Here is a 17,043-nt window from a genome sequence, read left to right on the forward strand (position 1 = left end):
AATTTCTTGTTTGAAGGACTTTGTCAGTGAGGGTGGGTGACACATGCGTTGTCTGTAGGACTGGGTGAATGTCCACGTGGCCTAGCAAGAGTTAGCTGGTAGCCTACTCTGGTTACCAATGTGTTCTTGAGTCCTTGTTCTGAGTACTCAGGTCCCCTGGAAGAAGACAATCTGTCTGGTTGGGAGGAGAGTACAAGGCCACATCTTTGTCATTTGTTGGCTAACTTTGTCCTTGGTTGAGGACATTAGAGTTTTGGTCACCGGGCGTAGCCTATGTGCCCGTGTTTGTCCCATGTGTTTGGGGGACATGTACATTGCATGAACAAGTGAGCTTCCGCTCATTGGTTCTGATACCCAAGGAGTCTTTGGCTTATCCTAAACCCAGTATAGATAACAGGTTAAAGCTTTTCTCGTTGGGGGTCCAGGGCCCCAAGGCTTTGTGAGCATGATTGTAGGTATTGAAGCAACGATATTGAGAAGGATGCTAAACATGCTCTTTAGTGGGATGATGTACTCTGAAGGCACCTGACCCCCAGACGAGCATCCCTGTGTCCATGCATTTCTGTGTTTTTGAACAGATGAGGCCAGAGACAGGTGGACAGCAAATGTATCGCAGCGGGCTGGATGACGTGGCCGTTGGAACCTGTGCACATGCCTGCCTTTCTGATACACGTCCGTGTTTTCTCTACATCTCCCCAGTGGTGTTGGTGTAAAAAGCAGGCTCATGTTAGCAAGGGATGATTGTCATCTCGTGTGATCCTGGGAGATGGCGGAAGTCCGGGGACACGTGGAGTGTGGGCTCCTTTGGAGGCTGATGGAACCCTCCTGAGTGTAAGTGATTCCTTCCTGAAGCATGCTGATTTTCCTCATTTGCAGGGGCAAAGACTGGATCGATGATGACTTCCATATATACATTCCTTGGAAAGCTGAACAAAATGAGTGAAAACTCTATACCGTCATCCTCGTCGAACTGAGGTCCAGCACACTGCTCGTCAGGGGCTAGAGAGAGGGACAACATCCGTTTGTTGACACGGGCTGTGTCACCACTTGGGATGGCATCGTCTTTGGGCGAAGTGGAGCAGCCGGGCATTGTGGCCTTCCGTGGCTGAGAGACAGCTGGGTTGAAGCACTTCCCTCTGTGCGGCTGTGTGTGTTCTTGATTCATACTCCTTGGGCCCTGCTCTCCCCCGAGGAAGACCGTGGCTTCTGCATGGGCAGACAGCACAGTGTTGTTCCTGGGCACTTCTTTGGTTCACTTTCATCCTCCTCTGGGGACGTGGGAGTTCCCATGGTGTTTGGGTAGCAGTGGGGGCAGGCAGTCCTCAGGAGGATGGTGATGCTGATTTGCTTTCTGCAGAGGAGCCCAGAGAGGGTATCCACGTTGAACTTGTATGTCCCTAGGAGGAAACCCGTCCCATCGCCCCTGACGGGTCTTGGCAGCGGGAAGGGGAGAGGCCTGCACGTGCATTTACTGGACGGCATTCCATGCAGGTCGTGGAGTGATGACTGTGGGCCTCTTTCAGACATTGTAGGGTGCCCACGTTTCATTTCATGATGACCTCAGGGTGCTGGGACAGGAATGTGACTGCAGGTCCACATGCTTCTGCAGCTCCTCAGACTGACTTGGTTTGGAAGGTCTGTGTTCAGGACCGTCTCTGAGATGCTTGTCTCCATTAGGCATTTGAGCTTATATTGGCCCAGGGTTTCTACCCATCCTGGGTTGTGCATACTTTGCCTATGAACCGCTCGGGCACCTCGATGCAGTCAACCTGCCTGATTGTAAGAGTGTGACTTCCCGTATTCTGGTGATCTCTACTCCCTGGTGGTCCAAGAAGGCCTCTGTGCTTAAATACCGTAGTGGTTCATGATGTTAGGTTATTTTCTGATTGCTCCTCATGCTTCCTAGCAGTCTCCTTTGTGAAATAGTCATCTTGTTGTAGGACAGGGCTAGTGTCCACAGGCAGTGATGCATAGGTTTTGGACTGTGTGGCCATGTTCATAGGAAAGTGCCTTAAAATGTGTGGTGTTCTCAGCCACAGTGCCTTAGAAGCCCTGTGGGAGTCAGTGTGTCTGGTGCTCCTCTGGGTCTCTGAGCTGCACCTGTGAGGAAGACGCTGAGGTAGAGGTTAAGTTGTTATTGAACGTTTTTCTCAATCTGAGAAGTGTTGAAGTAGCCCAGGGTGAAAAGTCTTCAAGACTGAAGGAAAATTGCCTTTTGTAATGTAAGAGTTTTTCCCCAAAACTCTCCTCATTTAAATAGCCCTGTGGCCTTTGTCTTCTCTGATGACCAAGAGGAGGGCTTTTGAGTCAGTTGTGGCAAATGAGTGCTTTTGAGAGAGTTCTTACACTTAGGGCTCTGTAGCTTGATGGTGCCTTCAAAATTAACACATGCCTGATATCTTCGTTCCTGGGTAGACCCATACACCCATCCCAGAAGGGCAGTAGCCTGTGGGAAGTACATATAGGATACACCACAGTGAATCGAATGGCCTGGCCCTTTTGACACGTGTGCCTGCCTGCCGTTCTGAAGAACACCTGTTTTTCCTCTGCACTTCCCAGGAGTTGTGGCAATGGAAGTAAGGCCAGTGGCTACGAGGGACAGTCTTCATCTTGGGAGATCCATCGAGATGGCAGGGAGCCCCTTGACATGTGGAATGTGGTCTCCCTCGGGTGCTGGTGGATCCCACAGGTTGGTAAATGTCCGTTTTCCAAAAGCCCCTGATGTTCCTTCTTTGTAGGGATAAAGACTGTGCATGGATCGATGATGACCTCAATACATGCATTCCTTGGAAAGCTGAACAAAATGAGTGAAAACTCTATACCGTCGTCCTCATCAAACTGAGGTCCAGCACATGGCTCCAACTGGGGCTAGAGAGAGGGACAACTTCCATTTGTTGATGCAGGTAGCGCTGAGCCATCCATCCAGGCTTGGAATGGGGTCCACTTTGGGTCAGAGGGAGTCACGGGGCAGTAGGCGCTCCTGTGCAGAGGAGATTCCTTGTGTGAAGGCTGTCTCTCTGTGAGGCTGGGGCAGCATACACGTTGTCTGCGGGACTAGGGGAATGTGCAGGTGGCACAGAAGAGTTAGCCGGTAACCCTCCTCTGCGTGGCCAGGTTTGTCCTTGAGTGCTGGCTCTGGGTTCCCTTGTCCCCCAGAGGTAGGTAGCTCCTTGTGGTTGGGAGGAGAGCCCAAGGCCACACCTTTGCTGTTCTTTGGCTCATTTATCTCATGGCTGAGGACTTTTTAGTGCCCGTGGTGTTTTTGTGGAAGTCAGTTGTGAGGAGGTTAGTGATGCTTATTTTCTTTCTGGAGAATATCCTGTGGATCGGCTCCATTAATGATGTGTGTCCCCGGGAGAAACCGAAATCCCATGACTGGAGATGTTCCTCCAGGTGGGAGTGAGAAGGCGCCATGCATGTATTGACTTGGTGCCCTGAGACGGGGATGGTCAGCCACATTTGTGAGTGTGTTCTGCACATCACAAATGCCATGTTGGCCTTGGGGTGCTGGGAATGGAATATGATCTGATGTCTGCATGGGAGGGCCTTTCTGCAGATTGCTTTTGTTTCCTGGCAGTCTTTGCTCCGTCCCAGTCACATGTTTTTCTCCAGGGAACACTTTATTGGAGTATATCGGGTCAATATCAGAAAAAAAAATGTTGTGGTTATCCCAACATTAAGTGTGGTGATATAACAGCAGTGTAGATGGTAGCTCAGGTGAACAGCAGCAAAGCCAAAATATATTGGTGTACGTAAGTGTCCCTATTCTCTCCTACCTAGTAAGTCTGGTGTCAATCTCTTCTTTCTGCAATAATCTCAGTGATCCAGAAACTTTTTCAGGAGGTCTTTTTTTGATATTTCGTGTCCTTGTGGTTGTCCCAGTACTCCCTGCAGTGCTAAGTCTGGGTCATTCTGCTATCCTAGTGCTACTGGAGTTCCATTGTTTTGGGGGCACTGTCTGGTCATTGTGGACACCTCTCTTGGGGCTCCTTAACAAGAAGTACATTAGGGGTCAGGTTTGGGGCAGTGTTGACCTCCTGCCTAAGGTCAAAGGCAGTTTTCTTTCTAAATCTTATTGCAGGATTCACTGCCCAGGGGTTGTGTGACAAAATTAGGGTATCCCATGTGGACTTGTGTCCAATATCAAGGCAGTGTTGGATAATTTTCTGTATCTGCAAGGCTCCCATTGGACTCTCTGTGTCCAGCAGACGTTCACAGGCCAACTTTTCCCTTACACAGGGCCCCTCATTCCTGCCGTTCAGAGCCTCTGTAAAACCATCATTCACGTTTTAAGTGCAAGGATTTTTCTCGAGTGTTTTAATTTGTTTCTTTAACACACCATTTTCTTTTCTATAAATTCTGCTTTCTAGCAGAAAGCAGATTCTGGTTTGTAGCACAGATGAAATTGTCAGGTTATAGTCTACTTTTCTGCCCAATCTTGGATTAGTGAGCCTTTGAAATATGTTCCTTGATCGCTGGCAATGGTTCTTGGAATACCAGACCTTTGTTACAAGCATTGCAGACCTACAAAGGTTTGTAGTTATTTTTAACTGCGTGAAGCAATGGGTTTGTTTGTATCTTGTCACTCATGGCTGTCAGCAAAATTTAGGTGTTACTAAACGTGACCACACCCACAAATTATAGTGCCTCTGGTTCCTTCTGTAGTAGCCTGTGGGAAGTAAGTACAGGATGCACCACAATGGAATGAATGGCATGGCCCTTGAGACCTGTGTACCTGCTTGCCTTTCTCAAGCACACCTGTTTTGCCTCTAATTCCTAGGTGGTCTGGCATGGAAGAGGGCCACAGGCTACGATGGATGATCTTTGTCTTGGGAGATTCCTGGAGATGGTGGGGAGCCCCTGGGCACGTGCGGCACATGTGGCATGGGCTTCTTCAGGAGCTGGTGGACCCCTCAGGATGGTAAATGTCCATTTTCCAAAATCTTCTGATATTCCATCTTTGTAGGTACAAAGACTGTGCATGGATGAGTGATGACTTTTATACATGCATTCCTTGGAAAGCTGAACAAAATGAGTGAAAACTCTATACCGTCATCCTCATTGAACTGAGGTCTGGCACATGGCTCCAACAGAGGGTAGGTAGAGAGGGAACACTTCCATTTGTTGACGAAGGTTACATTGAGGAGTTTGTCCAGCCTTAGGATGGGGTCCCCTTTGGGCAAAGGGAGTCGCAGGGGAGTGCGGCCTCCTGTGCACAGGAGGTTCCTTGTGTGAAGGATTTCTCTCTGTGAGGGCAGGGTAGCACACATACTGCATGCAGGAGCAGGGGAGTGTGCCTGTGGCACAGGAAGAGTTAGCTGGTAGCCTGTCTCTGCATGGCCAGGTTTGACATGTCCTAGCTCTGCTTTCTCTCATCCCTTAGAGGAAGTCAGTTTCTTCAGAAGACTTAAATGTGTGGAATTTAGTAGACTATTATCCACATAATGTTCCCAGTGAATGCTAGGCATATCACCCAAGATGGCCAGGCTTCTGGCCATAAACCTTAGTAAGTAGGACGGTGTGCATATATCCATTAGGGAGAACCTGAAAGGCCCTTTTTTGGCCCTCCAAGGTGAATACCTGCACAAGCAAATGAAGCACGCTGTCTGCCTGTATGAGCCGCATGTGCCTGGCCTGGCCTGTGCTCCTTACCATGTTTCCTACTTCTGTTGCCACTGCTGCCGCCACAGGCCACCTGGAGCCCCAGCCAGTTTGAGGAAAGTGGCTCTGCCTGATTTTCCTTTTTCTTTTTTTTTCTTCCTCTTTTTTCTCCATTTCTGACTTCAGCAGGTAGGACTTGGAGTTGCTGCTTCTGCATCCACAGAGGACTCCCCAGTTTGGAGGACTGTGGCTGTGGGCTCCCTAAGCATCCCTCTGCAGAGACCCTCCGTTTTCCATTTTACCCACCACGTCAATAGCTAACACAGTGGCGGAGGAGTGCTTGTCTCTTCCTATTTGTCATTACTCTTCGAAGTTGCCAGCTATACTCGGCCACTGGTCAGAATAAGAGAAAAAGCAGTGAAACCAAGAGGATCCTACAAGAAATACTCCGTTTCATTTTTGTTTGTGCATATACCTTTTCTGTTTAAATGTGGACTTCAATTTGATATGCTTCCAGTGCAGATACAGATCGCATATGGAAGAGAGTATGGAGTTGCATAGAAAGAAGACTTGTCCTTTTCCTGTACTGTTGGTGTTCTAATATATCTTCATGATTTTTTGCCTCTTCTGGCTTTAGAAGATACACCAACATGGTTTGCAACATAGCCTCTTCTTATTTTGGTAAGGGACCAAATGTGCATGTCAGTGATAGGTGTTACCTTGAATTGGGGTCAGTGCTTGTGTGACTGTATTCAGTGATGTCATTTTCTCTTACACTCAAGTCACAAAATGTTTAACCACTTATATATTTTTTTTTATCTCTGGAGGAATAATCCAAAAGATTGTGCTGTAAAGCTGGAACAGTTTCCAGTTATGCTAATTATTTGTATAATACTTAGTTGACTTTATCTGTGGTTTGTTGGCTTTTTTTTTTTTTCTGTAGATCTTCAAGGTTTTTCTCTGAGTTCTGTTAAAGAGTCGGAAAGGGGAGCCTAGAAGACGTGCTTCGGTTTCCAGGATGGTTGTGTTTCCCAGAGAGGCGTAGGTAAACCATGGGCGCAGCTCTGCCTCCCACAGATAATTCCGGGTACGGTGTTTCATATCTAGACTTGGACTTCTGTCCTACCATACTTCTTTGTGTGCAGGCATTTTGGGGGATAAAATTCTTGTTTTCACCTGTATAGATGTCTTGCATGTATTCTTGTGATGGTTTGATTTATCCATTGTGTTCACGTTTCAGTGAGCACAATATGGGATTTAATTTCCAATCTAAAATCTGTGACTGCCGGCTGGGCGCAGTGACTCACGCCTCTAATCCCAGCACTTTGGGAGGCCGAGGTGGGCAGATCATGAGGTCAGGAGATCACGACCATCCTGGCCAACAGGGCAAAACCCCGTCTCTACTAAAAATACAAAATACAAAAATTAACCATGCATGGTGTTGTGCGCCTATAGTCCCAGTTACTCGGGAGACTGAGGCAAGAGAATCACCTGATCCTGGGATGCAGAGGTTGCAGCAAGCTAAGATCATGTCACTGCACTCTAACCTGGGCAACAGAGACTCTGTCTAAAAAAAAAAAAAAAAAACAAAAAGAATATTATAATTATTTTCAACCTCATGTCTCCATGTCACACACAGATCCATGAAACTGTGTTCTTTTTTTTTTTTCAGAGTATTTTCTTTCTTGTCTAGATTAGCTAAATTTGATTGTTCTATTCTAAATTCACTTAATCACTATTATTTTTGAAATTTTCAGTTCTATTTTTTCACTTGGTTCTTTAAAAAAACAAAAAACCACTACTACCTCTCTGAGACTTCTACTTTTTTACTTTTTTCAATAAGCTTTATAATTATTTGCCAAAGCATTTTTACCGTGACTGTTTTTAACTTCTTCAGATAAGCACAACATTTGGTTAATTTTGAGGTTGGATTGGTTAACTGTCTTTTCTCATCCTGTGTATGATCCTTCTAATTGTGATTTTTCCAGTTCTTGTTAGATGGGTAATGTTTTAGTTTATCCTGCATTTTTTTTCCTTTTTAACTTAGGGGAATCTGAATCTATTCAAATGTTTTATTTTAGCAGGCATGTGCCCTGTTTCGGTTTAATTTGAATGTCCTGTCCTACATTTGTAGGCCATGTTTTCATAGGCAGTCTTGCTATCAGAGCTGAGGGGGGCGCTGTTTTGATCCCTTAGTTTATCTGATGTTGCCGGTCCCCCAACTCATGCCTATTGGTACTTCCTGAGATGACGAAGGGTTTTCTGTACTTCGAGATGCCGGGTATCTCTATGTAGGGGGAGGAGACTCTGGACCACAGGAAGGAAGAGAGCATCCTGGGTCAGGCAGCTCTATCATACGGGATAACATGGGTCAACCAGCCACTAGCTTCATGAAGTGTGGGAGGGGATTCTCCAGTGTAGGGAACACTGAAGCTCTGCATGTGAGAAGGGCTGCAGCGTGGGGATCCCCAGGCCATTTGAATGGTGAATGTCTGTGTTGCACATCTTTGCTCACTTTTTCTCTATCCTTGTAGTTCATTGTGGAACCAGCACAGATTTTCATAGGAAAGTTATTTTTTTTAACCTCAAAAAGTGACAGAATGGAGTGTATCATGGAAAAGTCTGACATAAAACCCTCAAAATGTGATATTGGTAAGCATTTTGTCTTGAGAATACCAGCATTTCCTCTTAGGGGATCATGACGCTGCAGTGACCATGTGACCCTGGCTGTGCTCATCAGCCTGGACTGGTCATTGACTGTGATGCTGGTCTCCATGCCTCCAAAGGTGACAGCTGTGTGCTCAGTGTCTGCCGCAAGTCTCAGGCTCAAGGTCCCTTTTATAAATGTGCCTGGATCGATGATGACTTAAAAATTCTCATCGGAATCTCTGAACAAAATGAGTGACCAAATCACTTTTGTGCCACTTCTGTGAGCTGAGGTCCAGCACAGGGGCCGTGGCAGACACACACGAGGAGGGTGTTCAGTTTGGTCAGCACTGGTACCAAAGCGGCCTGTGGAATTAGAAAACTAACCAGCTCACGTACAGTAGAGGAAATTATTGCACAGTTACCTACCAATACGTGGTTGGGGGTAAGATGGAGACTCTTCAAGTGCTTGGCTGGTAGCATCCGTACACTGCAGTAACCAGACACTGGGGAGCCAGCGCAGGAGTTACGGGATTTACAGGAAATTATTGTGCAAACCCATAAACCATTCAGACATTTGTGTGAGTGCCCAGAATATTCTGGTTGATGATTTGTTGCTTGATGGTGAAGAGTTGTCAGCATTCAAAGACATCATGAGTTTTTACTTCTCATTTCCTTTTAAGGGAAATAATCGCATGGAAATTAAAGAATAAATATCTTATATGAAATATATGAAGCATATGAAATATAAGATATTTGTATCATATAAGATATAAATATATGAAATCTTACCATATATTTTCATTTGATTGCCAACCCAGTCACAAGGATTGAAACAGCTGTTTCTTTTTTGTTTTCCCATCAACCAAGCAAGCTATTTAATACATGGTTCAGTGCTGGTTTCCACTACGTGTTACAGCAAACATTTTTAGAAGTGGTATTTCAAATTCTTGGATTTTCACGTGGATTTCATTGTCTACTTTCATATGTCCTCCATGTGTGACCACTGTATTATTTAAAAGTTGTAATAAATGATTTTGAAGGGTGTGTGCTGGAGGTACTTCGGGATAAATGTTTTAGAAAACATTATTTCCATACAATTTCCATCAAAGACGTGAGCATACTTGTTCTTGTTATACAGATGGTCCAATGAGTATCTAATGTGAATTCTTATAACTGCTTATAACACAATAGTTCATTAAGCAAATTTTGTTTCACACCTTTCCTAATTTCCCCTGTACTCTGTAGATTGGGCGAGATAGAATTCCATGGAATTTCATTGCCAAACCAGTGAAGTGCTAATTTTGACATTTGTACCAGCTAATGTAGCTGTGAAGAAGCACACCAATACCACTTCTAAGGTAACATTCCATTTTTAGTGAATTTATTTTTGTGAGTTATTTTTATTCTTTTTAAGTACTCAAGAATTTAGGTTCACAAAGAATTGGTTAATACTGACAGTTTCAGACATTCATATTCTGATGAACTGAGGCATCAATCTCTTTTTTTAAAGATTTTGTTCTTTTCTCTGCTTCAAATAACATGAAATGTCCAACAGGAGTTATAAGTTAGTGTATATTCCATATATGTTAATAGTGAAACATCCTGTCTTATGCAAGGCTAAAAATTGTCTATGTATGCTTCTCAGATTCATATACATACGCTCTTCCGACAGCACAGCATAGACCAAGAACTGGGTTTCATATGGATGAATTTATTCTTCCTTTGAGGCAAGACAAGAAGGAAAGAAGGTATTGGGACTACTGCTGCCTTCCCATCCTCAAGGGCCAGTGGGAACTCTAATATTGGTAAGCCTTTTGTCCTGAGAATACCAACATTTCCTCTTAGGGAATTGTAACACTCTGGTAACCATGAGACTCTGGCTATGCTAGTCCACCATGGGCTGGTCATTGACTGTGATCTTGGTCTCCATGATTGAATGGTGTGGGTCGGTGTGTCTCAGTGACCAATGTGCTTAATGTCTGCCACATATCTCAGACTCAAGGTCCCTTTTATAAATGTGCCTGGATCGATGATGACTATAAAAAAATGGATCTCATCGGAATCTGAACAAAATGAGTGACCAAATCATTTCTGTGCCACTTCTGTGAGCTGAGGTCCAGCACTGGGACCATGCCAGGCAAACATGAGGAGGGAGTGAGTTTACAGGGACTAGGGTATTGGAAAACTAACCTACCCATATATATTAGAGCAAATGGATTGTTCTCAGGTCTGTAAATATCCAACTGTGGTTTGACATAGCAAGTCTCTTTGTACTTGCTTGGCAGCATTTATGGAAACAGTTGGTGGACCCTGGGGAACCAGGACAAAATGAGACTCAAGGGACGTTATTACACCTACCCTTGAGCCATTCACACATTTGTTTGAGCTCGCAGAATTTTCTGGTTGATGATCAGTCTCTTGAGGGTAATGAGAGGGTCAATATCCAAATCCAAAGATAATAATGAGATTTTACTTTTTTTTGAGATGGAGTGTCATTCTGTTGCCCAGGCTGGAGTACAGTGACACAGTCTCGGCTCACTGCAACCTCCGCCTCCTGGGTTCAAGAGATTCTCCTGCCTCAGCTTCCCCAGTAGCTGGGATTACAGGTGCCCGCCACCACTCCTGGCTAATTTTTGTATTTGTAGTAGACATGGAGTGTCACCATATTGGCCAGGCTGGTCTCAAACTCCCGACCTCGGGTGATCCACCCACCACAGCCTCCCAAAGTGTTGGAATTACAGGCATGAGCTGCCATGCCTGGCCTTACTTTTTATTTCCAATTAAGTGAAACAATTACATGGAAATTGAAAAAAAGGTACTCTAAGTAGACTATTGCAGTGTATTTTAATTTTCTTGCCAATTCAGCCCCTAGGATTGCATCACTTGTTTTTTCGATTTTAATTTTTCTTATGAAAAAGCAAACCACTGTTTATATTTGAGTGCTGGTTTCAACAATATGCTGCCTCAAATAAACTTAGATTATATTTCAAATTCTTTTTTACATAGATTTCATTGGCTGTATTCATATATCGTCAAAGGTTTCCGTTGTGTTTGAAGAGATATCCTAATTGTAATAAATGCTTTTGATTGGGGATGCCAGGGGAGCTTTGAGACTAATGTCTCATTTTTAAAAAAGTTTATATTGTATAGTGATCAAAGATGTAAGAATAATTTTTCTTGTCATTCATTGGATAGTCCAGTGAGTGTCTAGTGTGAATTCTTATATTCCCTTGTAAGTAAATATTCCATTTGGCAAATTTTGTTTCATAACTTCCCTAATTTCCTCTACACTTTGTAGATTGGGTGAGATACAATTCCACGAAATTTTACCACTGAACCAGTGAAGGGCTAATTTTGTCATTTGTACCAGTTAACTAATTTGGGAGGAAACAGAACAACACACTCCTGAGGTAGTATCCAATTTTTACTAAATTTATTTTTATTATTTTTAAAACTGTCAGTGATTTGGTTTTGTGAACAATAGGTTAATACAGTGTTAGGAATTATTAATCTGATGCGCTATCTGAAGCATCAGTTTCCCTTAAGATTTTTTTCTTCTCTGTACTTTGGGTAACATTTAAAACATTTCCAAGAGTTACAAATTAGTATATTTTCTATGCTGATTAATAATGAAACCTTTCGCCTTATACAAACTTTAAAAAATGGACGGGTGTGCGTGTGTGTGTGTGTGTGTGTGTGTATATATATATATATATAAAATCGCTTCTCACAAGATGATGCAGACCAAAACTGCGTTTTACATTTTATATGGCCAAGTTTATTGTTTCCTTATGTTGTAATATGATGGAAAGTAATGGGACTAATTCTGCTTTCTGTCCTTAGGGACCAGTAGGAATTTTCCCATGGTAAGCATTTTATCCTTAAAATACTGACATCCTGTTAAGAGATCATGACACTCCAGTGACCATGGGACCCTGGCTATGCTAGTCTGCCAGGGGGCTGACCATTGACAGTGATGCTGGTCTCTATGATTAAATAGTGTGGGTCAGCATGTCCCAGGGTGACAGAAAGCTGTGTGATCAGTGTCTGTCACATATCTCAGACTCAAGATTCCTTTTTAAAATGTGCCTGGATCGATGATGACTTAAAGATTGATCTAATTTAAATCTGAACAAAATGAGTGACCAAAACACTTCTGTACCACTTCTGTGAGCTGAGGTCCAGCACAGAGACCACTCCAGTCAAACGTGTTGCCTGGAGTTGCAACTAGTTGGTCAGTTAGAAGCAACCACAGGGACTGGGGTATTTGAAAACCACTTGAGGGCATTTATTGGAGGAAATGAATTTTACATTTGTGTATAAAAATTCAATTGTAGGGTAACATGGAAACTCTTGAGAGTTTGGTTGGCGGCATCTATATACCATAGAAACAGAGCCTGGGAAAGCAGAACAGTGAGACCCAAGAGAAATGTTCCTGCCTATACTTGGTCTGTTCTCACATTTACTTGAACTACTGATTGACCGTGTGAGGGTGATGAGATGGTCAGAATCCAAGGATATTATGAGATTTTACTTCTTATTTATTTATTTATTTATTTATTTGGGGTGCATGTGCAGAACGTGCAGTTTTGTTACATTGGTATACATGTGCCATGGTGGTTTGCTACACCCATCAACCTATCATCTACGTTAGGTATTTCTCCTAGTGGTATCCCTCCCATAGCGCCTGACCCGCCGACAGGCCCTGGTATGTGATATTCCCCTCCCTGTGTCCATGTGTTCTCATTGTTCAACTCCCACTTATGAGTGAGAACATGTGGTGTTTGCTTGTCTGTTCTCCTGTTAGTTTGCTGAAATGATGGTTTCAGCTTCATCCATGTCCCTGCAAAGGACACGAACTCATCCCTTTTTTATGGCTGCATAGTATATTCCATGGTGTATATGTGCCCCATTTTCTTTATCTAGTCTATCATTGATGGACATTTGGGTTGGTTCCAAGTCTTTGCTATTGTTAATAGTGTCGCAATAAACATATGTGTGCATGTGTCTTTATAGTAGCATGATTTATAATCCTTTAGGTATATACTTAGTAATGGGATTGCTGAATCAAATGGTATTTCCACTTCTAGATCCTAGAGGAATCACCACCCTGTCTTCCACAATGGTTGAACTAGTTTACAATCCCACCAACAGTGTAAAAGTGTTCCTGTTTCTCCACATCCTCTCCAGCATCTGTTGTTTCCTGACTTTTTTAATGATCGCCATTATAACTGGCATGAGATGGTGTCTCACTGTGGTTTTGATTCGCATTTCTCTAATGACCAGTGATGATGAGCCTTTTTTCATGTTTGTTGGCTGCATAAATGTCTTTTGTTTTATTTCTCATTTTACTAAAGTGAAGCAATTTCATGTGGTATCTTCCAAGTGTATTTTAATCAGTTGCCAACCCAGCTGCTAAGATCGAACCAGTTGTTTCTTCTTCTCTTTTTTTTTTCTATTAATTTAGCAAACAATTTCATATATAGTTTGCTGTCCTCCTCCATGGGGCCTGCATCTTCAGCTTCAACTAACCATGGATTGAAAATATTTGACAAAAAATTGTATCGTTTCATCTGTACTGAGCATGTACAGTCTTTTTCTTTCTTTCTTTTTTTTTTTTTGACAGAGTTTCACTCTGTCGCCCAGGCTGGAGTGGAGTCGCATGATCTCAGCTCACTACAACCTCTGCCCCCTGGGTTCAAGTGATTCTTCTACCTCAGCCTCCCAAATAGCTGGGATTACCAGTGCCCACCACCACGCCCGGCTAATTTTTGTGTTTTTAGTAGAGATGGGGTTTCACCATGCTGGCTGGGCTGGTCTCGAACTCCTGACTTCAAGTGATCTGCCTGCCTCGGTCTCCCAAAGTTCTGGGATTACAAGCGTGAGCCACTGTGCCCAGCCAAGTGCAGTGTTTTTCTTTGGTCATTATTCCCTAAAAAACGCAGTGTAACAGCTATTTACACAGTATTTACATTGTGTTCAGTATCATGAGTAATCTAGAAATGATTCCCTGCGTATAGGAGGATGTACATAGGTTCTCTGACAATAGTGCACCCTGTGTTCGCTGTGTTTAAAGAAATATCCCAGCTATAGAATAAAGAATTTTGAAGTCAGTGTGCTGAGAACGCACTGACATGGCTAGAAAATATTCTATCTGTATAGAATAGAAAAATAGAATAGAATAGAAAAAAATTCTATCTGTATCAGTCTGATCAAAGATGTGAGTATAGTCTTGTCATACATGTAGTCTAATGAATGTCTAAAGTTAATTCTTATAACTGCTTGTAACAATATTTCATTTGGCAAATGTTGTTTCACAACTTTCCTAACTGCCCCTGTACTTTGTAGATTGGTTGTCACAGAATTCCGTGGACTTTAACCAGTGATGCGCTGATTTTGTCATTTGTACCAGCTAACTCATCTGGGAGGCAACAAAACAATATTCTCCTGAGGTAACATCCAATTTTTAGTAAATTTATTTTTGTGGTTTGTGTTTAAGTAATTGAGAATTTCATTAGATGTGCAAGGAGTCACTTAATACAAATAGTATTAGGCATTCAATATTCTTATGAGATATCTGAGCCTTCAGTTTCTTTTACCATTTTACGTTTTCCTCAACTTTACATAACATCAGAAACATCCTATAAGTGTAATAAAATCATGATACTTTACATATAGTTACATAGTAAAGCCTCCTGTCTTATTTGAAAAATGAACATGTATACTTCTCATTCCCATGTATATAATCTCTTCCCACAGAATGAAGTGGACCAAGAACTGGGTTTCATACAGATGAATTTATTTTTTCCCCATGTGGAGACGTGAAGGAAAAGGATAGGGAATAATTCTGCCTCCCACCCACAAGTCCCCATGGGAATTCTCACATGTTAAAAAGCATTTTGTCCTGAAAATAACAACGTTTTTTCTTAGGGAATCAGGACACTACAATGACAGTGAGACTCTGGCTATGCCAGTCAGCCATGGGCTGGTCATTGACTGTGATGCTGGTCTCCATGATTGAATAGTGTGGGTCACTGGTGACAGATAGCTGTGTGCTCAGTGTCTGCCACATATCTCAGGTTCAAAGTCCCTTTTATAAATGTGACTGGATCATGAAGACTTAAAAATGGATCTCAGAATCTGAGCAAAACGAGTGACCAAACCACTTCTGTGCCAGTTCTGTGAACTGAGGTCCAGCACAGGGACCATGCCAGGCAAACATGTGGAGAGAGTTCAGTTTGATCAGCAGCTGGTACCAAAATGGCCCGTGGTATTGGAATACAACCCACTCACATAGGTTATAGCACATGAATTGTACAGAGGTCTGTATGTGTTTGTTTGTATTTATATATGTTTGTGTACATATATCTTTGGGGATTATATGGCATTTCTTTCAGTGTTTGGATGGCAGTGTCCATACTCTCATAGTAAACAGAACTACACAAGAGTAGAGGGAACGATGGGAAATGGTTTTGCCTACCCTAGAGTCTTTTACACATTTTTTTAGGTGCTATAATCTTGTGTGTGAGGTCAGTCTCTCAGGTTTATTAGGTGGACAGTGCAAAAGGTATTATGAGTTTGTATATTATTTATCTATTAAGTAAAGGAAATATTTGGAAATTGAAGAGTAGCTTTTATCTATTAAATAAAAGAATATATGGAAATTGAAGGGCACTTTCTATTTGTGGAAAGTTTTAATATTTTAATTTCCTTATTGACCTTATCACAAAAATTGGAATTTAAGTTTTGCCTGTCACTCAAAGAGAAGCTTTTTAGACATTTGATTGAGGGATTCTAGTAGATGCTATAGTAAACATTTCTAATTGTAAAATGATTAAATTTTCAGTTCATGGAGTTTTATGTGGATTTCATTGCCTGATACTCATTTTTTTAATTAGTGAGTTTCATAGATGTTTAAAGGGAGATCCTAGTTTTATTGTGTGATGCTAACGGAGGCCTTTGGTCTTAGAAAACTGACTTTCAGTACTACCCATTTCCAGGGAGTGAGCATAATTTTTATTCTCGTACCATGTGGGCAAGTGAAGATCTATGGTTTATTTCCTATAACCCGTCATTAGTAATTATGAAAGTAAGAAAGTTGACAAATGAAACTCTTTTAATTATGAGGGTTTCGTTTGTCAACTTCGTTACTTCCTCATTGTGCTTCGCATATTGGAGGTAATACTGGAATTGCATGGAATTCCTACTGCTGCTCCACTAACCTGACTTCGTCACAGATTCCTTGTCTAGCAATGAAAACAATACACTTCAGAGGTAATATTGCAATTTTTAGTAAGTGCATTTGTCCTGGGTGAGTTCTATTATTTTATTTTTGCAAGTAAGATTAGAATTGGTTTTTCAAGCAGTCCGTTAATCCACATGGTGTGAGGCCCTAATAATCTGGTTAGTCATCTGAGGTTTCTGTGTCCTTTGTCCAGTATTTTTATACTTCCTCTGTTTTCAGGTAACATTAGAATACCCTACCAGCGAAATAATTTAGTATATTTTATGTACTTGTGCATAGTAAACCTGTTGTATATGTACACTATTTGCATGGTTGGCAAATGTACATTTGCACTTTTTATTTTTCTATATTTTTTTTTCTATTTTTCAAAGGTTAATGTGGACGAAGAACTAGATTTCATGTAAAAAGAGTTTATTCCTTCTATTTGAGGTGTGACATGAAGGAAAGTAATGGAAATAATTCTGCCCTCCCATTCTCAAGGGCCAGGGGGAATTCTAATATTGGTAAGTATTTTGTCCTGAAAGCACAGACATTCTTCTTTGGGAGTC

At 42.3% G+C, this 17,043-nt stretch overlaps 1 protein-coding gene and 6 non-coding genes across 8 annotated transcripts in view; all 7 read left to right on the forward strand.

Annotated features, from left to right (window-relative positions):
- The window catches only part of LOC111525117, a 45,539-nt gene that overhangs the window by 14,471 nt on the left and 14,025 nt on the right, over positions 1–17,043 (forward strand). The window contains exons 11-20 of one of the 2 annotated variants that reach the window (XR_002725955.2): positions 579–831; positions 2,560–2,689; positions 4,781–4,921; positions 6,545–6,688; positions 8,136–8,253; positions 9,496–9,608; positions 9,896–10,055; positions 11,549–11,660; positions 14,599–14,702; positions 16,867–16,998. The gene's annotated coding sequence lies outside the window, so the exon portion shown is untranslated. Of the gene's footprint in view, positions 1–578; positions 832–2,559; positions 2,690–4,780; positions 4,922–6,544; positions 6,689–8,135; positions 8,254–8,485; positions 8,829–9,495; positions 9,609–9,895; positions 10,056–11,548; positions 11,661–14,598; positions 14,703–16,866; positions 16,999–17,043 lie in introns of those variants that run through there. The other variant, XM_023190435.2, reaches the window with a different exon arrangement.
- On the forward strand, positions 888–979 carry LOC111525195. The gene has a single exon (XR_002726021.1). It is a non-coding gene; the product is annotated as a small nucleolar RNA SNORD116 (small nucleolar RNA).
- On the forward strand, positions 2,756–2,847 carry LOC111525201. The gene has a single exon (XR_002726027.1). It is a non-coding gene; the product is annotated as a small nucleolar RNA SNORD116 (small nucleolar RNA).
- Positions 4,984–5,075, forward strand: LOC111525137. Its single transcript, XR_002725966.1, has one exon. It is a non-coding gene; the product is annotated as a small nucleolar RNA SNORD116 (small nucleolar RNA).
- Positions 8,454–8,544, forward strand: LOC111525142. Its single transcript, XR_002725971.1, has one exon. It is a non-coding gene; the product is annotated as a small nucleolar RNA SNORD116 (small nucleolar RNA).
- LOC111525143 lies at positions 10,274–10,368 on the forward strand. The gene has a single exon (XR_002725972.1). It is a non-coding gene; the product is annotated as a small nucleolar RNA SNORD116 (small nucleolar RNA).
- LOC111525145 lies at positions 12,342–12,433 on the forward strand. The gene has a single exon (XR_002725974.1). It is a non-coding gene; the product is annotated as a small nucleolar RNA SNORD116 (small nucleolar RNA).

Source organism: Piliocolobus tephrosceles, chromosome 6 (assembly GCF_002776525.5).
Source record: "Piliocolobus tephrosceles isolate RC106 chromosome 6, ASM277652v3, whole genome shotgun sequence".
Taxonomy (NCBI): domain Eukaryota; kingdom Metazoa; phylum Chordata; class Mammalia; order Primates; family Cercopithecidae; genus Piliocolobus; species Piliocolobus tephrosceles.